Below are 22480 nucleotides of genomic sequence, written 5' to 3' on the forward strand. Positions count from 1 at the left end.
GTAAGAATGAGGAGTTGAGTCTGGAAGCCAGATTGTCTCCTCACAGCTACACACAGAGCCTCCCCGGGAGCTGTGGAGAGGCAGGGCTGCTGTAACTGTGGAAGATGTGGATTTGCATGGAGAAGGGTGAGCAGGCAGGTACGTAAAGGGCTGTGTGTGGAGGTGTTGTCTGAGCATGGGGTTCAAGTAAGGGGACCCAAGGAAGTGATGTCACTTCTTTGACCACAGACCCCAACAGAAATAGAACCAGGTAACCAGGCACCCACATTCTAGTGATGGCCCTAGAGCCAGCTCACTTGGTAGGAGACAGTTGAGAGAGAAACATGTTCTCCTTCTGTGTTCCCACCTCCAGGGCTTCAGCTTCAGGAAATCCTGAAATGAGAGGTTTTTCAGATGCTGTAGATGTTGGTTCAATCCTCAATTCGGATGACTCTGATCTTTTACCAGGAATTCACCTAAGGTAAAATATGTGGCCTGGAGCAGACCAATCCAGACACAGCCACCTCAGGGAGCCCTCCCTGGTCAGGGCTACTTCTCCTCATCTCCATTTGGGGGAAGGGGAACTTGAGGGGAGTTTTCCCTTCTAGGCAGGAACAGGTTGTTGAGCACTTGGTAACCTGGTGGTCCTGTCATTGTCACAGCCAAGGACAGGCCTGGCAGGGGGGAAAGAGGACTCCTCAGGGGCCTCCTACCTGTGCTTTGCCAATGGGAATCCAAGGGCTTCAGGTTGTTGGGTTTTTGTCCCTCATGTAGATCTGTGCAGAGAGTGGTATGTGTGAGTCTGGAGTCGAGACGTAGATCTGAGAATCAGCCAATACATTCAGACAGGGCTCTAATGATTCTGACTGGCTGCTAGGCACTGTGTTTGCAGGACTCTACACAGGACATCAGAAAGGACCTGGTCCGTGGGGTCCCCAGTTCTATCTCCCTGCAAGAGGGGCAAGGGCCCCAAGACACCAGCAGAGCTCAGTGCAGGCTCAGGGTGAGTGCGAGCGAGGAGACTCCACACCCAGGAAGCCCTGGGTCCCAGAGCTGCCCTGCACCTCCCTTGGTATCTCTATTAGAGACCTGCTGGCAAAGGAATCTGATTCCCTGTTTCTTCCACCCACCCTCACAGCCCAGGCCCTGTCTTGGCCAGATGCAATGTCAATGTCCATATATTAGACAGAATCTCAGAAAGAGACTTTGATAGAATCTCAGTTCATGTTAAGTCAATGGTGTTTTTACATTTTTCTACAGATTTTCCTGTTTTTCTTCCACCCTTACATTTCCATGTTTGCCTGACTATCCTGATCCCTCCCACTCCAGGATCAGTCTCTGTGTTCTCATCTCTAAAATGGAATGTTTTGACAGCAGTCACAGAGATGATGTAGTTCATACAGGGAGGTGCTGTCACTTCTGTGCTGTTCACTTATCTGTGAAGCTGATGCATTTAATCATCACCCACTGATACCTTTCCTGGTGATAAGGATAACCTTTATTCTGCTGAGGGCTCTCCTGTCCCACCTCTTGGCACATGTCCCTGAGGTTTGGGGATTTGGTCTGAGCTCTAGCCCAACACCCTGCCCTGGAGGTCCATGGTGTTGCCTCTGACTCTTATCTCTCCTCTGTTCCACCCCAGGCGGAAGATGTGTCAACAGGAAGCAGGAATGGGACCTGCATGTCATGAAACATCCAGAGAGACAGACTGGAGATTCTGGTGGCAAATCTGGTGCCTGCCATCCTGTCAGCAACCCCACTAACCACACATGTTCCTGGGCACCTATAGAGCTTTGGCCACCACCTAGCTGGTTCTTGACCTTCTAGTCCAAAAGTGAGCACTCTGCCCTCACAGGACATTGGTGATTCAGCCACCTACTGGCGATGAGATGGGGGAATGTCACTCCACCTACATGAACCTCAGTTTGCCACTCTGCACCCTGGAGTGAGCGAAGATCAGGCCCTAGGATGATAGTAAAACAGAGGGGGCCCTTCATGGAAAGTGCTTTCTGGGGCCCTTGCCCCTGGAAAGGTCAGCTGGAGGGGTTGTGGTTGTGCTAATTGGTCATTTTCCTCCTGCCCTTGAGGAAGTCTCCGCCTCCTGCATCACTGATTGTGGCCTTGGGTTAAAATAGTTTGCTATTTCAAATGTGATTTCAAATGTGATTTGTATTCCATTAGCTGTCCGTGTCCTAGGTCAATGAGAGCAGGGATCCCTGGGAGAAAAAAAATGGAGTCCTAGGCCCACTCAGGTCTGTGTAGTGGGACTGGTTGGGTTCATTCATTCCTCAAGTATAGTAAGGGACCCAAGGGACAGATACATTTATAGGAACAGCAATCATTTAATGCACTGAGCAGACAACAGCCCTGCCCTCCAGGGCTTCCATTCTACCAGGAGTCACACTGTCACACTAGACACCACATCCAGGTAGTGTTCTCAGTACAGTAAATGTGACAGAATCCTGGCCTCCTTTAGATATTGATACATCCTCCCTTACACCGATGAGGATGGTGGACACCTTCACCAGCTGAGATGGCCAGTTTCTTTGATTGAAGAGGAGAGGACTCTCTTCCCCAAATCCAGTGTGGATCTGTAGACTGTGTTGATAAGCAGGGAGCAAACCCTGAATTTCACACATATGATTTTTGCTTGAGAGCAGAAGTCTTAGGGCTTCTTCTGGCAAAGAAGAAAGGAGACCCAGAGAGCTGTGGTTGGGTCTGTGGCACTGTGAGGGGCATGTGGGAGGTCAGAGGACAGAGTCAGCCCCTAAGAGAACCCACAGCCATCCCCTCTCCATCCCAGCCCTGTCCTCACCTCCTTCCTGGGACCCAGAACACAAGGAGTGAAGAGCATCCTGCTCACACTCTGGTGGAGCCTCAATGATGGGAACTCAGCAGGTGCTCAGGGGACCCAGTGAGCCTCAGGAGACAGGTGAGCCCACCCTGTGGGAAGTGAGTGCCATGGGCAGGAAAAGACCCAGGCGGGGTTCCTGGAGTTTTAGGCAGCAGGAAGGTGCAGGTGAGTAGTGAGGAGGCCCCCGGGAAGCCTGCGTGGCAGACACAGCCTGTCTGTTCCCTCCTGGGTCAGACACTCATAGAGCAGCTCTGTGTTCCTGAGAGGGCAGTGCCCAGAGCACACAGCCTGCCTCTCCTCACAGAGGTCACATTCAGTGGGGATGGGCAGGGAGAGGGACAGAGCAGTGTGACAGGTGTCCCTGAAGAGGTGAAGAGGTGGAGAGTTGGTCACACCACTGACCAAGGCCTTTCCCTTCATAAGGCTTGTAGCAGCCCCTCCTCTGTGTCCAGGCCCACTTCTGCCCAGACTGTCAGGTGAGAAGGGATGTGGAGCAGAACTGGCCTCTGGGTGGAGAGGAGCCAAAGGCAAAGAGGCTCAGTTCCCCACAGGGCTCTGAGATCACAGCCTGGAATGAAAGGCCAGGTCTCTGCTGCCCTAGCCCCAGTTGTTTCCCTTTTTACTGAAGAATTAGCAGTGGTAGAATAGTGTTTAAATTCAGAGAAAAACACTGGTGGCTGCCAGATATGTTATCTTTCAGAGCTTAAAATCCAGTCCCAAGTGCAACATCCAGGGACCACTTTAAGGATCACTTCTCTCCTTAGCTCATGGTCTGACACCCAGTGATCAAGCCTGGTTTCCCTCCACTTTCCAGGAGTTCCTCTAAGCACGTCCTGGTCTCCTTGGAGGCCACAGCTCAAGTCTTAAAGGCCCCAGGTCAGGAAGGAGTTGCCTCCTCCTTCCATGCTAAGGAATTTCCCTCAAGCCTTTCATGTCTCAGAACCTGCCTCTTCCTGTGATGAGCCAGGGTCAGTCACTGTCTTTGCAGTAGTCCACTCCAGCCACACTAAAGGATGTGGTCTTCCCCTCTGATCTAAAAAGAGCAGACTCATCAGAGCACAATAGAGCACCAATAGCACAAAGATACACACACATGCCCTGGCATTGTCCCATCCTGAATTATAAAGAGAGAACAGACCCTTTCACGTCTGACACTTCTCTAAGTTTTGGTGGCTCAGGCTTCATACACGAGCTACGTCACCTGTACTGGTAAGGCGGCGTTTCACCTGCACAGGTGCTTTTCTACAAGACCTTTCCAAGAAGAAAGCTTCTCTGCATCACGTAGGCTGGGAGTGGGAGCTCAGCCCCAGGATGGCAGAGGTCGGGGGAAGGGTTCCCTTTCCACATCTTGCTCCAAATGCCACTGCCTTTGCCCTATGTAAAAGGTCATTGGCTTTCTGTCCCAACATCCACTACATCTCCACATGTTCTCAGGCGAGGTATCCTTATACATGAGGGTCAAGATTTCATTTAAAAGGCAGGACATTTTCCTTTTCACAAAGTAAAAGTGATCAGTCTCTACCTAGATTTCTGGAATTCAGTGCTTGAAAAAATGGAATTATATAGAGAGTTTATTCAAGAATTTTATACTCATGAAAATGTCTTTTATGTAAAAAGTCAACACAGAGATATCATCTGATATATAACGGCTGTAAAAAGATTACACTATTACACTCACATATTGTTCATAAAAAGCAAATACACACACATCAACTATATGAAGAACAAAGCTGAAAGGAAACAAAGACATTTACAGTGATTGCTTCAGTGATTCCTATTCTGCTTCTTTATGTTTCTTTGTATTTTCCAAAATTAATAACATTTGTTTCTATTTTACTCGGAAAAGTAAAATAAGCATTGGGAAAATTCAGACTAAGAAGCATCCACAAGATATAATAAAGACAAAAATTAACATCTGCATGGGACAGAATATTGTAGGAACCGTGTTCCCAGCTAATCCACTGACCCTCCTTGTAGAAAACAGAGGGTAGATGGTGCGTGCTTTTTCATAAAATGTCATCTCTTGCTATAAGTATGTAAATACTATATAAAATATACCACATAAATACTATATTTGCCCGTGTTTCACATTAAAATGAAAGACTTGACATGCCCAGTGAATACAGCTAATCCCTAGAATAATATTTCTAATCTTTTGAAAGGCTGAGGACAGTCAGAAAGAAAATTCCACACTGTGTACCACTTTTTTTCTGCTTAGCAAAATGCTACCCAAAAGCCTAAAAAGTACCTAAGGTCTCTTCTTGGTTTATTAATAGATTGACCAATATCATAAAGTCACTTTCCATGGCCCAGAAGGAAGCTTGCAAGAGCACAAGGCACATCAGCTGCTGCTCTGAATGAAGGTATCAATTACTTGCACACCCCCTCCTTTTCCCTGAAAACTTGAAAGTGTGTAGAACTAGTGACTATCTCTTCTTATCACAGCACAGACAGATGGCTGCAGGGTTCTCCTGTGAAATAGTGAGAGCCGAAGTGGACCCTGATTTCTCCAAGGAACAGCTAGCAGATCTGTTCATCAGTAGTGGTAAGTCTGTTTCAGCAAACTGAATTGTGGGAACAAAAACACGTCTCGTCAGTGATGCCATTACAAGGAAATAAATGTTGCTTGGGATAAATTTCAGTGGACTTTTAATTTATTCAGCAGCATTCCGATGAAAACTGGGACCCAGGTGAACACTTGCAAAGAACTATTTTCATGTACATATCATTACATTTATTGCACATCCTGTATTTTTTCTTTTTCTTCATCTTTTGTTTATATATTATTGTCTGCTATGAGCATACTATATAACTGGCACCCAATGATGCTAAAGGAGGAGGTGGTAGGAGCAGTCCACCTGGCAGAGCTAAGTATTGTGTCTTTGGTGCAGTTTAGAACTGCACAGTGATAAAAGCAGATCAGTTTTGGGTAAATTTTATTCTTACTTATAAATGCTCTGCAACCAAAGAACCCCTTATTGCTGCACCTGGGGTGAACTGCTTTCTCCACCTCACTCTTAGAGTGCTGTTCACTGGTACTTTGTTAAGCACATTACATGTATTAGTTAACTCATTTAATCTCCACAGCAGCCCTGTGCAAGTCAGTATTGTTACCTCCATTCCAAAGGTGAGGAAACAGGCACAGAGAGGTTCAATAACTTGCCACAACTACATAGTGGCAGAACCACGGTTAAAATGTCTATTAATAGAATGTTTTCATTAATTTTTCTATCCTTAGGCTCTAGAGTTTAACACCCCAAGCTTCACCACAGGTGGAGTTAGTGTAACCCTGCATAGCATAGCGTGACTAGTGGTTGTGAAACAAAACTGAAACGGACCAGCCTCCAGTCTCCAAGACCTCAAAGCCACAGAGACCCTGGGGGCCAAGGGGAGTGAAGGAGGGAGGCAGTTGTGCGCTGAGTGGAGAGGAGGGTTGAAATGTGAATTCAGGTCTCTTTTTTAGGGGAAGTGGTGATTCTCATCTTTGGAGCTATGATCAAGGAATATATCTTGTGGCTGGGGTAGCAGTTGACCAGGATGAGGAAGAAGGAAATAGCCAGGAGTTCCTAAATCAAAAAATAAAATTCAGAAGCAGTTTTAGAGAGGGATGGAGGAGTCCACAAAACCTGAGGCACATATTTTGGGGACAGGAAAATCCCACCAGAATCTGAATGTTGCTCTGGTACTGAGGTCAGTCTTTGACCAGATACTAGTGAAAGTTAGCTACAGAAAGTTGTTTTTCCCTGACCATGATACTAATAATAGCTAATATATATTAAGCTTTGACTCTGGTAAGCTTTATTCTAAACACCTGACTTATAAATACTTGAGACAGAAGTTAAGTACCCGATCCACAGATCCCATGGCAAGAACACAGCAGAGCAGGGCTCAGAACAAGCAGTCTGGCTCCTAGTCCTCAAAAGACTAGGAATAGACTTACCGTATGACCCAGGAATCCCACTCCTGGGCATATATCCAGAACAAACCCTACTTCAAAATGACACCTGCACCCCAATGTTCATAGCAGCACTATTTACAATAGCCAAGACATGGAAACAGCCTAAATGTCCATCAACAGATGACTGGATAAAGAAGAAGTGGTATATTTCTAAAATGGAATACTATTCAGCCATAAAAACTGACAACATAACACCATTTGCAGCAACATGGATGCTCCTGGAGAATGTCATTCTAAGTGAAGTAAGCCAGAAAGAGAAAGAGAAAGAAAAATACCATATGAGATCGCTCATATGTGGAATCTAAAACAAACAAACAAAGCATAAATAGAAAACAGAAGTAGACTCATAGACATAGAATACAAACTTGTGGTTGCCCAGGGGGCAGAGGGTGGGAAGGGATAGACTGGGATTTCAAAATTGTAGAATAGATAAACAAGATTATACTGTATAGCACAGGGAAATATATACAAGGTCTTATGGTAGCTCACAGAGAAAAAAATGTGACAATGAATATATATATGTACAAGTATAACTGAAAAATTGTGCTCTACACTGGAATTTGACACAACATTGTAAAATGATTTTACATCAATAAAAAATGTTTAAAAGTAAAAAGCAGTCTGGCTCCTGAACCTGACCTGAATCACTGCCAGCCATTGCTCCTTAAAAACTCACCTGTGCCAAATATTTATTTCTCCTCCTAGATTTATAACAAAAGCCCGTATGTGTTTTCAAGGTTCCATCTTGTTTCATCTCAATGTAAAAAACTAAAATATTTTGTTCTCACCCTATCATTGTAGATAAGCAATTAGACTGGATTCTGCTCTAAACTTAGAGAGCTAAAAAAATCTGAGAACAGTGAACTAGGTCAAGGAGGATGCAAAGGTGACCAACTCAGTGTTTCTAAACTTTTGGGAGCATCTTTTTAAAAAACAAAGCAAAACAAAACAAAACAAAAACACCTCTTCTTCCTAATTGCCCAATTTGGTGAGTGCACAAGTCTTTTGGCCCCTAAACTTGGAATTTAGGTCTCATTGGCAGACTTAAAAAACCTAAATGCCCACAAGTGCCAAAAAGCCACATTAAGTGGTGAAGCCAGCTAATTGGGACTGGGGGAGGGGAGGCACATCTTGGTCTCCCCAGGGCAGCAGCTTTCAGCTCTAGCCACTTGTTGGTGGTAGAAGCGTAGACCCAGGGTCCTGAGATCTTGTGATTTGGAAGAAGAAGCCAGAAATCCAGGTTTTTCTGTGAAAATCTGGGAGTTTGTTCTTTCCATATTTTCAACTATCTCTATTTTTAAAGCAGTATGAGGACCATTTAGAACCCCCAGGTTCTCATTCATGGACCCCTCACCCTTTTCACACAGCCAGTCTGTGTTCATGTCCTGCCAAGTGGGCCTCAGTGTGCCTTTTTCACCCACCCTTATGGTACCATCCTACTGTATGCCCCCTTTCCCCTGGCAGTGGCTGCTCTGCCTACCTCTTCTCCCTGAACATCCTTCATGGACCACCAGACTCCTGATTGAAAGTTCTGTGTGATTTCTGCCTCCCACATTCTTTCATCACTCACTGAATCAAGTCAATGCTATTCAAGACCTTCCATTCAAGGACATTGACCCATCTGATTTGCTTATCTGTCCCTTTTTAATTTAATTTTTGAGATATAGTGTAAGTTTAAGGTGTACAATGCATTGATTCCATACATGTACATATTGCAAAATGAATACCACTGGAGCATTAGCTAACATCTCCATCGCTTCACATAATTACCATTTCCTTCTCACAGTGAGAACATTTAGTATTTTCTCTCTTAGCAACTTACAAGTATAGAATACAGTATTGTTAACTATAGCCTCCATGTTTACATTAGATCTCTGGAACTTATTTATCTTATAACTGCACCCTTTGACTGTCATCTCCCCATTTCTCTCATCCTCCAGCCCCTGACAACCACCATTCTACTGTGTATCATCAGACTGGCATTTTTAGATTCCACATACACATGATATCATGCAATATTTGTCTCTCTGACTTATCTCACCTAACGCAATGCCCTCAAGATCCATCTGTGTTGTTACAAATGGCAGTGTTTCTTTCTTTCTCATGGCTGAATAATATTCCATTGTATATATATGGCACATTTTCTTTATCCATTCATCTGCTGATGAGTAGGTAGGTTGTTTGCATATCTTGGCTATTATGAATTAAGCAGTGAACATGGGAGTGCAAATATCTCTTCAAGATCTCTGCAAGATTTTATTGCCTTAGGATATATACCCAGAAGTAGAATTGCTGGATTATATGGTAGTTCTATTTTTAGTTTTTGAAGACCCTCTATGCTATTTTCCACAGTTGTTGTACCAGTTTTCATTCCCACCAACATTGTCGAGCGTTCCCTTTCTACACATCCTCACCAGCACTTGTTAACTCTTTGGTGACAGCCGTCCTAACAGGTATTGATATCTCACTGTGGTTCTGGTTTGCATTTCCCTGATGGTTGCTGATGTGGAGCTTCTTTTCATGTACTTGTTGGCCATTTATACATCTTCTTTGGAATATCTGACCCTTTTTAAAAATAGATACCTAAGCTCCAGCGAAAATATGGTATTTCTCCACACATATCCTTTGCTTTTCCACTCTCTACTCTTCTTTGTTTATGCTGCATTTTTTGCCTAGAATTACTCTAGGATTTCATCTAGAATAAACACACTAACTCTCTCTCTCTCTCTCTCTCTCACACACAAACACACTATGCTGCATGGCAGGTACTATGCCCATTACAGTGCTGATCGAAATAGCCATGGAAGCCCCTGCTTAAATGCTCTAAGGACACCTCAAATGAAGGCTTTTCTAATCGCCCCAGATATGACAACCACCTCTGATGAACAGCAGTAGGTTTTGTTTACCTCTGTGCCCCACCTAACTCTAGGTCAAGGCAGTGAGGGTACTATCTGGGCTTTTGGGCTTTTGGGCTGGCCCACACACATGTTGCGAGCTCCCTGAAAGCTAGTAATGTAGCTTATTCTTCTGTTTCACCTTGTACACTGATTGCCAATAATTGCTTTTTGAATGAGTGGATGATCAGGAAATAGCATGGGCAAAGAAAAAGGAGTTAGTCGTACTTAATTGTCAGCAGGTAGAAGAACTTGCTTATGGCGGAGGTAGAAAGAAGTAAGATTAGAGTGTGCAGGAGTTGTTAAGGCAATAGCTGATAATAGGGCATAAGGATAAGAGTGAACTGAGTTTGAAAAAGGAAGTTTTGGAACTATAGAATGAGGCCAAAAATCTCCACTCTAACTCCTTTCTCATGTAGGAAGTAGTGTAGCATCTCCAAGTATTAAAGGACTTTATTCTGTATGTGGCCCAGCAATTTATAAGTATCAAATACCCTCTTCCTTTTTTTAATAACAAAAGTAAGACATAAACACAAGATTCATCTGCCGAGACTGTGAAGGCATTTGCCCAAGTTTGCCAGCTGAGTGTATCATAGATCCTCATCTGCCTGAGTGCACACGTCCACTCAGCCGTGAGTTCTTCTGACTCTGCTTCCTACATCTCGTCTCCACCCCCTGCTCTCCTGTCCCCCTGCCACCTATCATTTCTTGCTCAAGGGACAATGGAGACCCTTCTTATTTTCTCTGGTCTCATTCCTTCCACAGGCCCCCTACAGGCTTCCGGAGGGCGCACCCTAGAATAGAAAACTGCTCAGGACAGTTCCCTGCTATTACACTGCAGTGGCTCCAGAATAAACACTGAAGGTCTCCAGATGTTAAGAACATTACAGTCTGGCTTCAGATCTCTCCCTTGCTGCTGTCCATCCTCATCTCCTAAAACTCCATCCACTGTCACCATCATTTTCTCAGTAAGACCAACTGCTGTTGACTGGTGACCAATGAGGAGGTCAAAGAAAACATACACTTTGAATAGATGGGGGCACCAGAGGCTTCTGAGCAGTGTGAGAGAATCTTGTGTGAGCCAGTGGGAAGGGTCTATGGAGACTGTGGTGTCCCTTTTTTTGTTGTGCAGAAAGCACCTAGCAGGGAATGTTCTTTTGGTCAAAGGGTGATGGAAAAGGACACAGAATAGCATGAGCAGAGATCTGGATGAAAGAAAGGGGGTCTCCTCCTCTATTCCATGTAGGCTTTTAGAATATTGGGGATAGGAATCTTTCAGCTATTCTCTTGCTTTTTTACTAATAAATTAAATTGATCAAATTGCATGACTTCCAAGTGAGGAATACACTGATTTGTAAGGTATTCGAAACTTATCCCTGGTTTTTAACCTTATTTTCTCTAAAGAAAGAGATTTAAACTACTAGAATTGGGCTGGGGTTAGAAAGTTGCACTTTTATCTTCCAATGGGCATCATACATGCATTACTGTATATGTTCCTCTATACAACTCTGCAGAAGAAAGCCAGTGGAAAGAGACACAGAGAAGGAATTTTTAAAAAAGTGTATGAATGAAAAAATACAAGAAGGAAAAACAGCAGATTTTTTGAAACTAATTAGCTTTAAGAAATAAAACTTACATGGAAATTAAAATGGTGCCAGTGAAGAAAATAATGTGGAACAGAACATGTCAACAAGGGTTATCTTTAGGCTAGCAAGGGTTATCTTGTGTTTATTTTAAAATAACATCTTCCTTATCATATTGACTTGTGTGAGAGACAGTCATGCCACATGGCTCTGTTATTTGCTAAGGAGGGTGTGAATGTGTTTTAGAAGTGGGTCAAATTTCTCCTCGGTGTAAGGTATTAAGTTGGGTTAGCAAGACCGACACTTTTTAAAATTGCATGTGACAGTAGTAGAAAAAAAATTAAACACTAAATTGCTATTTCAAAGAAATTCTTAGAATTAGAATTCCTGAGAGAAATTTCTACTTCAGACGTAATAGAGATGGACTTACTGTGATAATAGGAGGAGGCTGTGCAATTGAAGTCTACTTAAATGAGTGTTCCTCCTTAGACCCTACGTTTGTGGAGGCTCTTGGAAGGTTTGTCCCTTGCTTCTCATCTGGACTCAGAGCATCATCCCTACAGAGCTTTGTTTTAAGTGAACAGTATAGAAGATGTGCTGCCATCCATCTCAAAGGGGAGATTTTGGACTTGAGGTATGTTAGATATAAAGGAGTTTGGATTTAACTATAAATGTGATATGTTAATTATTTTTAAGCCCATGAGTCTTGCTCTAGAACTGCTATCCAGAACATTTAATACAATGGTGTGCAATGCTGGACAATAGCCCTGAGCCTACCCAAGAGGGTGTCTGTTTAAGATGACCAGCCTCTGGAGAGGAGCAGGGCTGATATAGCCTATAAAGTTGGAAGAGAAAAGGACAAAAAGAGTAGATTTGTTTCAGAAATAGGGCTTTGAATTATCACAGGGCAAAAGAAATCTGAACGGCTTTCCAGCACTGGCCAAAAGGAATCTCCAGCTGTAGCGTGGAGTGGGTGGCCATCTTGTGTCTACACAAACCCTGATCAGGGGCTGATAAATCCTTCAAGCCAGAAGGTGTAATGAGTTTCTGCTTCTGTGGTTGGTTAATATATTAGAACTGAAACTATGTTAACCTGAACTCAAAACATGCTATTTCTCAACTAAAATGAAATTTACCTTTGGACCAACTTGCTTCAGGATGTTGCTTGTAAGTGGTCTGTTGGAGACGTAGATGTTACTGAAAAATTGAGTATATTTTTGAGTAACTGAGGCCAGCAGTATTGAAGACCAAGCTTTTCATCAAAGAACCCAGTCTGTTTGACTCTTGATCAGTCCCTCAGGGAAAACCAAGATGAACAGAGATGAGATGGAAACAACCCAACAATCATGAACAGCACCCCCACCTCCTTTTGTCTAGGGCACAAGCTGTCCATTCAATGCGGGATTAACGAGCAATACAGTTCTTACCTGTTGACCCAGGAGGATGAGTTTATGTCTCCTGAACTCCTGTAAACTCAATTATCTCCAGTCTGAATCCTCCTGTCCTTCTGTCCCAGCCCGGCTGGACAGCTCAGGAGAGATGCCTGACTCAGCAAACACTCAGGCCTGAAACAGCCCATCCTCATCTCCCTGCCTCATGTGTGCTCTTCCTCGTATGCTTTCTGCCTCCATTACCTGCATGGCATCTTCTGATGGGAGCTTCCGAGTTGTCTGTGGTATTTCTCTCCACCGCTCTGTCAGGACAGTCAACCACTGAGCGTTACCGACTCCATCTCAAAACACCTTTTTGTTCTGTGCCTTGGCCCTCGATGAGGGTCCCACTCCCTCTTGTCCTCATCTCAGCAATAAGAGTCTGGGGGTGTTTTCCTGTTTTTCTTTCCTTTCCTGTCAGTTCATCACACCAGTGTAAGATCTCAAAGCAGGATTCAAATCATGTTTATCCCCCTCCTTAAAGACTTTCACCCATTCCCTCAGCTGGTAGTTTCTCCCCCGTGACTTTTGGGTTCTGAGACTTCATATGAGCAAATCTCACCCTGGCTGATCACAAAATGTCAATACCTGAGCTCAGAACAGACCAGTTAAATCAGAGCCCCCGGGGATGGATCCTAGAAGATCCTAGCCCAGGGTGAGGACCCAGCCTGCTGCCTGGCTGCTCAAAAATGGGCCTCCTGGATTCTGTTCCACTGATTTCATTCCTCTGCCCCGAGCTCCCAACCAAACCTAATTGAGGCCTGTATCAGCTTTGAGCTCACCAACATACCCCTCTTGCAACATGCCCCTCGATTCTGACCTTGGTTTGAGGCCCCTGTCCCCTCCAACCTTCGTTCTTCTGACTGTGCCATGTCTTAAACCTAGAAAGCCTTCTTCTGAACTGCATGTCAAGATGCACTTCCTTTTAATAGGTTCAGTTTAAAATGGCACACATCCCTGGTTAGAATTGATCACCTTTCTCATGCCACAGTGCTTAGCATGGTACATCCAGCAAGGAGGCATGGGAAATCATTTGCTGAGATGCAGTTCCTCTTTCCTGCAGACACGTTCTTTCTGGATGCAGCAGCTTCAGGACTACTGGAGCTAGTCAGACACTTAACACACATCAGGGAAAAGCTGGAGATCTGCAGTCCTTAGTTACAGAAAAGCAGATTCATCAACCATTCAACCTGGCCAATTTTTTTTTAATCAGTGGATATAAAAGTTTGTTAGCTTATCATTGTTGTTGTTGTTTAAAAAAAAAAAAACTACAGGTTTCTCAGACTTCCATGTCTCTGAAATAACATTTGAACCTGAGAAGCATAGAATTTTAGCACTCTTGACTCGATCGCTGTGTTGAAGAGGACCCAGCCCCCCCAAGTACAGCTAAATTGAGACGTGGTTGTTACTGTTTCTACTCTTCTAGTTTTTAAAGCTTCAGAAGAGATTCATTTACAGTGCTCAAGGAGTTCTTTTGAAAGTGAAAATGCATTTGTGTCTATAGTAACAAGGAGGCCAAAGGGAGTATGATACACTATCAGAAGTGTTTGTGAAAAGCGGAAGGCGTGACAGAATTACTCTCAAGTATCTTAAATTGATCTTTTTTCAAGGTTAATTTAGCTATGACTGGGGCATCTTAGAATCTTCTAAAACATTAAAAAGTAATTTAAATCTTTTTATTCATTGGTATATAGGAAGAATTATATATATTTTAACTACAATTTGAATGACATTAGAGTGCTTAGCAGGTGCCAGGCACTGTTTCAATTACACTTTTGTCCACTGACTTATCTTCTACATAAAATAACAATCTTCCATTTACTTTCCATCTTTCATTTGGGGTTGATATGTAGTTCAGCACCCCCTGTCTTTAGTGTGAGGACCCCTTAAATAAGAATCAGAAGTCCCAGACTGTAGTCCTTCCTTAACCACTGTTTCTGAAACCTTAGTCAGATCACTGTAACCTCTCTGAGATCTGTAAAATGAAAGGAGAGTTCTGCTTGTCTCTGAGGTCCTGTCTCCATAATTTTATGAATATTTTACGTATGTGTCATTAAAGGTCACTTAAGGATTTTGGCTTTCTGTATTGTGAAATACACATCTATAAGATACATACTACTTATATTTACAGATCAGTGAATCATTTAAAATAACCACTTAACCACTGATCGGTCACGGAATATCCCCAGTTTCCAGAATATACCCATGTGCCACACTCTGTTCACAAACTTTTCCTTCTGGAGATGTCCACTAGTCTGCCTTGTTGTAGTAACCATTTTCTTTGCTTTTTTAAAAAGTATTACTACATATGAACCCCTGAATTATATGTTTATTGTTGCCCCATTTGAATTATAATGTTCAAATTATACTGTATGTATCCTTGTGTGATTTCTTTATATATATATTTTCAAATTGAAGTATAGTCAGTGTACACTCTTGTGTCAATTTCTGGTGTGCATCACAATAATTCAGTCATACATGAACATACATATATTCATTTTCATATTCTTTTCAATCATAAGTTACTACAAGATATTGAGTATAAGTCCCTGTGCTATACAGTATAAACTTGTTGTTTATCTGTTTTATTTACATTAGTTAGTGTCTGCAAATCTAGGCCTCCCAATTTATCCCTTCTTCTCTGCCAATAGCCATAAGTTTGTTTTCTATGTCTGTGAGTCTGTTTCTGTTTTGTAAATAAGTTTGTCTTTTTTTTTTTTTAGATTCCACATATGAGTGATATCATATGGTATTTTTCTGTCTCTTTCTGGCTTACTTCACTTAGAATGACATTCTCCAGGTCCATCAATGTTGCTGCAAATGGCACTATTTTATTTTTTTATGGCTGAATACTTATTTATATTTTTTAACATTTTTATTGATTTATAATCATTTTGCAATGTCGTGTCAAATTCCAGTGTAGAGCACAATTTTTCAGTTATACATGAGCATATATATGTTCATTGTCACTTTTTTTTCTCTGTGAGCTACCATAAGATCTTGTGTATATTTTCCTGTTCTATACAGCATAATCTTGTTTATCTATTCTACAATTTTGAAATTCCATCTATCCCTTTCTACCTTCTGCCCCCTTGGCAGCCACAAGTTTGTATTCTATGTCTATTAGTCTATTTCTGTTTTGTATTTATGCTTTTTTTGGTTTGTTTTTGGTTTTGTTTTTAGGTTCCACATATGAGGGATCTCATATGGTATTTTTCTTTCTCTTTCTGGCTTATGTCACTTAGAATGACATTCTCCAGGAGCATCCATGTTGCTGCAAATGGCATTATGTTGTTGGTTTTTATGGCTGAATAGTATTCCATTGTATAAATATACCACATCTTCTTTATCCAGTCATCTGTTGATGGACATTTAGGCTGTTTCCATGTCTTGGCTATTGGAAATATTGCTGCTATGAACATTAGGGTGCTGGTGTGATTTTGAAGTAGGGTTCCTTCTGGATATACCATTTGTAGCAGTCCTCCACATGGTTGCTTGTAGTTGTGATTTGTTCCCTTTCATATCTGTTGTATGAATATACTCCTGTTGGAGTACAATGTATTGTTGGTGGACATTTGGGTTGATTCCCTTTGGGATTTGTTAAGGAACTGGTATTGGACCATTGTGTATGTGTGTGTGTATTCAGTAATGCCAAACTGTTTTTCAGAATCCTTATACTCCCATAGCAGTTTAAGAGCATTCCCATTGTGTCACATCTTTGCACACGTAACTTTTTGCCAGTTTATATAGGTTTCTGTAAAACCTTTAATCACCAAATTTCCTTTTGATCACAGCATGTCTGATCCTAGTGAAACAATCCTCTGCTACCAAGAAAATCATCATCATCTTAGAGAATTTGGAAAAATCTTCACTGTCTGAGTTGCTGGGGGACTTTTGGGGACCTCTGGAAAATCACAGCACTGAGAGCCCCTGTACTTTCCAGAAAAGTAAAGATAGCGGAGAGGGCTCGCTGAAAAGCAAGCTTCTTCAAGATCCTTTCAATCTTTCTATTCCCCAGAGTACACATTAGGCTTCCTGGTCTTCTTTCCTTCGTGCATATGAATTTGGATTTGTCCCTTGATACCTCTTGCTGAGGTTGGAGCGTTGCTTTCAGTTTGTTTTAGGAAATGTAACATCTGAATGTTACTGCTTTGATGAGAACCACTTTCTGATGGGAACCATTGCCAAGGCCTGTGTCCAGGGCTCTGACTTGCTGGTGCAGCAGCATTTCCACTGGGTTCAGCTGCAGTGGGACGGGGAGCCCATGCATGGGCTGCTGCAGAGGTTCCTGAGAAGGGAAGTTGTGAACGAGGTAACAGCCTACAGTCACAGGCTGCTGCCTGGAGAGGGGCCTTGCGTGCCAGGCAACCTGGGCCTGGGCTCTGCCATTTACGTGTGGTGCACAGCAATTAAAATTTTTGGATATTCAAGGGTTAAATAAGATAACACATACAAAATCCATAGTGGTTTCTGGAATATATTAAGTACTAAAAAAAAACAAGCAAATATTCATTGTTCTCAAGGAGTCTCTCCAAGTTTAAAATGCTGTGGGAAACTAGATTAGAAAGTTAACCACTCTTCTTAAGGAAGAGCTACTGCTTCCTTGGAGCCTTCACTGTCCATCCCCTTGAGCTAATCTTAATATTTGACTGTTACCCTGTCCTGTCATAAATATTAAGAAGTCATGTGAAAAAAATTAGAACGCTGTTGACACCTTTTTAAGAATAATAATCACTGTTAGTGATTTTTCAGAATAATAAAATATTCTATATTCTACCAAGTAACAAAATTAATTAGTGCTGACCAAAACTAGTACATTACTATTTAATTATTATTCTTAAATGAGGCCAGTAGCTGAGTGTCAGGATGGATCTGAAGTAAAAGAGCTAAGTTTAGCAGGGTTTTATTGTGTAATCCTGCACAGTGGGCCACACTTGGAGGACAGGATCTTCATTGTATCAGCATAGTATTTTAAGCTGTAACCCAAAACCCCTCTGCTAGCTGCTTCACATAAAGAGGCTTTTCCCCTTATATAACCAGACATCTTGCAGAAGGTGTTGCTGCCGTCCATTCACACCTTCATGATGGCAGAATCTCAGGTCTGGGTGAGTCTCTTGACCACCTTTCAGACTGCAGGATATCTGCAGGGCTTTGGGTACCATAACCTCACACAGACGTGTCTGCTGGCAGGAAGCAGGATGCTGTGTAGAGAGGGAGCTTCAGCATCTTCCGTCTCCTCTGTATCAGGGAGGAAAACAGCTTTTTCTCAAACTCCCAGAAACCTGACTTCCCCTTAATGGTTCATTAACTAGAACTACTTTCATGCCCACCTTTCCACCCCAGACCATGGCTAGAATGAACTTCCCAAGACCAAAGTGCTCCACCAAGTTCCTGAACAAAATTCTGTGTCTGTTGCATTAGAGCATATGAATGTACGTGCATTTGTGGGGTGGGGTGGGGGAGGCAGGCGGAGGGAGAAGTGTGGAGTGGGAATGCCTTCAGTGATTCCATGAACAGTGCCTGCCACTAGTAACTTGAATTAGTTTCTGAAATTTGTAATTTAATCAGAAGTCTTCTGCCCCAAGCTCTGCTAAAGTCAGTGCCTGGTTATCAATCTATGCTTTTGACCAAAGCACATATAATGTACAACATTAACCAGCAGGAAGGAAGGTAAGGTAAACATAGTCATAGGTCTGTAGCTTTTCAAATTATAGAGATTTCCATTAATTTCATCACTCTTATTATTTAAATCTTATTGCCAAAAAAATCACATAAATAATTGCAAAAGATACTAGTTTTTCTTAAAGATTTTATTGTTTAAGAGCAGTTTTAGGTTTACAATAAAATTGAAAGGAATGTACAGGGATTTCTGATATACCCCTTGCTCCCCAATCATGCATAGCTTCCCCTGTTATCACCAGAATCGTGCATTTTTCTTATCAAGAAGTAACCTACGTGGCACATCAACGTCCCTAGTTTACCTAAGAGAAAAACATCGAATGCGTCATGAATTTGCATGTCTTCCTTATGCAGGGACCCTGCTTCTCTGAAACGTACAAGTTTACTGGTTTACCAGTTTGGTTCTGTGGATACAGCACTATTTTGGATAAAATGTACCTCTTTTTCCCCTTCTCCACCTCTCTGGTGAAGCTAGTTTGAGAAGGATTGATTTTACTTGTTTTGAAAGGAAAGTTCCAAGCGTCAAGCTCTGCACTTTCCTCCACTGTGTTTAAGAACAGGCGAGTGGGGTGTGCTGTGAAGAACAGAAAGAGGGGAAAGGGTAATGCCTTTAATTTACCAGGAATCACTCAGGTAGGATAATAAAATGGGCTCTTGGAGTGAGTGCACAATGGGAATGACTGACTCCTGCAACACATTAGAACTCTTGTAACTGCAGGAAGGAACCAAACCCTTGGGGGCTCTCTGAAGCACGCTGGCACTTGTTCACAATTTCTTCTTCTGGTTCCTCACAGGGACAAAGGTAAACTGATCTTTAGGACAACATCAGGCTTCTAGAATTAAAAAAATAATAATTATATTTCTTTAGTAGGAAATTAATATTCAACTGTTATTAATTGTAGCACATGATCTCATTATTCCTGCTAGAAGAATATTGGAGAAAGTGGGAGAAATATGATTGTTCCTTTTTTTTGAAGAAAAGGGAAATTATAACAGATCCCTAAGCCTGGTGTAACACAGTGATGTCACTTTAGTGGTGCTGCTAGAGTCACTGAGCCACTCTTTCATTTTTTTTCTATACCAAATTCTAACCCTTCTTCATGTAGGACATACAAATATTCATATATTATCTTCAGTCTTAATATCATAATTATTATGATATATCATAATTATCATTATATCATAAAGATTTACATAAATCTGCTTTCTTATAAAATAGAGTTAATTGTGAAATAATTCTAAATTATTGAGATTTCTCCTCATAGTAAATAAATCTTCATCCTTTTATGAACCTTCTGTGCTACCAAAAAGGGACACTTTTTTATAAAATATAATTCTAAGGAGAATTGATCCCATTGAACTATGTGTATGATACAGTATTACTTAAAATAGATACATTTTAAAATTTGAAAACAAATGAATTTCCTTATGCCAGCAGAACTCTGTACATTTTGATGAAGTTAGCATTTTAGCTGACTTGCATTCTAGGGAAATTAAAAGTAGTACAAGGTGAACATGCCTCAGGTCCAGATGTACCATTTTCTCACTTATCCAAATTATTAAACTATTTCATGTCATCTTTATTCATTTGTTCAGAATCCTTTCTTGAACACCTACTATTTGCAAGACCTTGTGAGGTACTCTCAGTACATGTGAAAACTGATTTCTTCCAGAATTGATGTGTAAGAATTCATCTGAGGTGTCTTACTGCACTGTCACGTCTGAATCCTTGCATTTCACATAATGAGCTACAGATCTATTGCCGCATCTCATGCTAACACACATGATAGAGCATGGTATTACCTATCCCTCCTACAGCCACCCCAGGTGGAGGGAAAATCAGAATCGGCTACATTTTTGTTTTACAGTTTTAAATGTTTATCTTTTAAATTTTGGACTGATAGAAACAAAAGGAAAAGAATCCCTGTTCTAAACCGAGCCCCCATCTTGCTCCTTCCTGTGTCTCTAGTTACGAGGGCAGGTGCCCTCTCCCTGTGATCCCCTGTGCAAGATGGTTGACTGGGCCCTGGCTGTCTGGCAACAGCTCAGAGTGTGCCTAGCCGGCTTGGGCACACTGGAAGCACTTCTTGGACCAAAGTTATTTCCTATCTTGTCCTTTAATCCCAGGGTATATACAAGCAACAGTGAATTAAGTGTCATTTCTCCTTCTTTGTCCATGTAAAGTAGAGCCTAGGCCAGTTTGGGATTTTGGGGGGTGAGTGAGAAAGCTGCAGGGAATGCTGGGCTCCACACTGCTGGTGCAGGAGCACCAGGACTTGTCTGTTGAGCAGTTCTTAGGGAGACTGTTTTTTGCTAAGACTAGATAATAGCAGTTTCCCTTTGTTTACAAAACTCTCATCTGAGTTGTGGGTGACTTGCTGTGCAGTGTCTCCTGAGGAAGGTCCACATGACACATTCCGTCAAGGATCCTATAACCAAAAAAAAAAAAAAAGGAAGGAAGGAAGAAGGAAGGAAGGAAGAAGGAAGGAAGGAAGGAGGAAAGAAAGAAAGAAAGAAAGAAAGAAAGAAAGAAAGAAAGAAAGAAAGAAAGAAAGAAAGAAAGAAAGAAAGAAAGAAAGAAAGAAAGAAAGAAAGAGAGAAAGCCAAACAAAATGGCACAATTTCATTCTATTGATGAAGTGAAGAGCTTCCTCCTTTATTAATGAGACTTACGTACTTACTAGGTTTTCTTTTGGAGCAGTTTATGAGAACAGACATATATACAATAAGGTTAATGAGACAGAAAATCAGAAGAAAATTGAAAGGAGGAAAAATTTATCTCCATCCAGCTTACTTAGTAAGGGTTCTGAGATTAGCTATTAGATTTGATTCTGTGCTTTCTGGCATCCTGGGCAGAAATCCATTTTGGAAAGCAGGGGTTGCAAATAATATATCTTCTCTTTTGTAAGACAAACTGTCAAATTAGTAATAGCTCACTGGGGGAAAAGAAGAAGTGCTATATTAAAAAATACATAGCATTTTCTTCTTAAAAAGCAGAAAAACATTTATTCATATAATGACTCCTTTGTCAGTATCATGATTAAATTTAAGCCTTTTCAGAGTCTCAAGATTCTTAGGAGCCAGTTTTCACCTTTCCTGTTTGGAGCAGTTGTTGTCAAGGAGTAGACGCCCAGAGAATTTTATGCTCCTTATAAGCTGACAGGTTTACCTGCCTCTGGTTCGGGATGCTGGGTCAGAAGCCAGCACTTCATCACTTACAGCACAGCTGCAGCCTAGGTTTCATACGTGCATCAGTTCCCCAAGCTTCTCGGGTCCCCTGGGGTGATGCCTGGTGGCCCAGGTGGGTGCTGTCTTTGTATCAAAGCTGTGGAACTTCAAGCTTGGGTGGCAATCACCCTGTCTTCTAACAGGAGATGCTGGTGAATCTGTGTACCTTTTGTCCTGAAAGGAAAAATTTTCATTATCCTGCTGAGGAAACAAATCTGCCCACTGCTCCAGAAGGAGGCACTGTATTTTCTAAGTCTGTTTGCTGTACTAACATCCTTGGAAATGTAGTCCAGGACAACAGCTGACACAGGAGGTACAGAAATGCTGTGGAGAGTTGTCTCTGAAACATATAGGGAATTAAGAGATTTTTTTTTTGCCAAAGCTTATCATCTTTACCCCTTTAGCAACTTTAAGAGTAATTGTGTATTTTTTTTCTGAATTATGTATCACTAGACATGAACAAAGAAGCTGACCATAGACAGATGCTTGTTATCTGGATAATAGTTTTAACAGTCTTGAAAGGCTGATGCCAATAACCTAATAGCTTTGACAAGTTTCCTACTCTGGGAGTAGTTTTTTAATTTACAGCCTTTAATGGTAATTGTTTTTTTTTTTCTTAATGCTACAACAAAGTGTCATCTTTTTTGAAAGAATCTAAATTGGCATTGAGGGCTTCAAATTTGGGCTCAAGTCCCACAGCTACAACTATTAATGTGTAGAGTTCACTTGAGGTGATGGCTCGTTGACTGCATCCCTTCTACAGGGCTAACCCTCCACATGTAGACCCACCTTGGGGTAGGCAGATTTTATTTGCCAGTGATTATAAAATGAATCCCCATTGCAGAAATATTAAAATACAATCTATGTATCTTACT

At 41.9% G+C, this 22480-nt stretch overlaps 1 long non-coding RNA gene and 2 pseudogenes across 8 annotated transcripts in view; 1 reads left to right on the forward strand and 2 right to left on the reverse strand.

The window, feature by feature from the left end:
• Window positions 1-248: 248 nt before the first annotated feature.
• LOC140685453 (cortactin-binding protein 2-like) overlaps window positions 249-22480 on the forward strand; it is a 29859-nt pseudogene continuing 7627 nt past the window's right edge.
• Window positions 18491-22480, reverse strand: part of LOC140699618 (uncharacterized) — a 47042-nt gene continuing 43052 nt past the window's right edge. For 6 of the 8 annotated variants that reach the window (XR_012077832.1, XR_012077836.1, XR_012077838.1 and 3 more), the window contains one exon: window positions 20882-21779. This is a non-coding gene — a long non-coding RNA (uncharacterized lncRNA). Of the gene's footprint in view, window positions 19211-20881; window positions 21780-22480 lie in introns of those variants that run through there. The other 2 variants (XR_012077835.1, XR_012077837.1) reach the window with 2 other exon arrangements.
• On the reverse strand, window positions 18687-18781 carry LOC116279515 (U6 spliceosomal RNA; annotated as a pseudogene).

This window comes from Vicugna pacos, chromosome 11, assembly GCF_048564905.1.
Source record: "Vicugna pacos chromosome 11, VicPac4, whole genome shotgun sequence".
NCBI lineage: Eukaryota > Metazoa > Chordata > Mammalia > Artiodactyla > Camelidae > Vicugna > Vicugna pacos.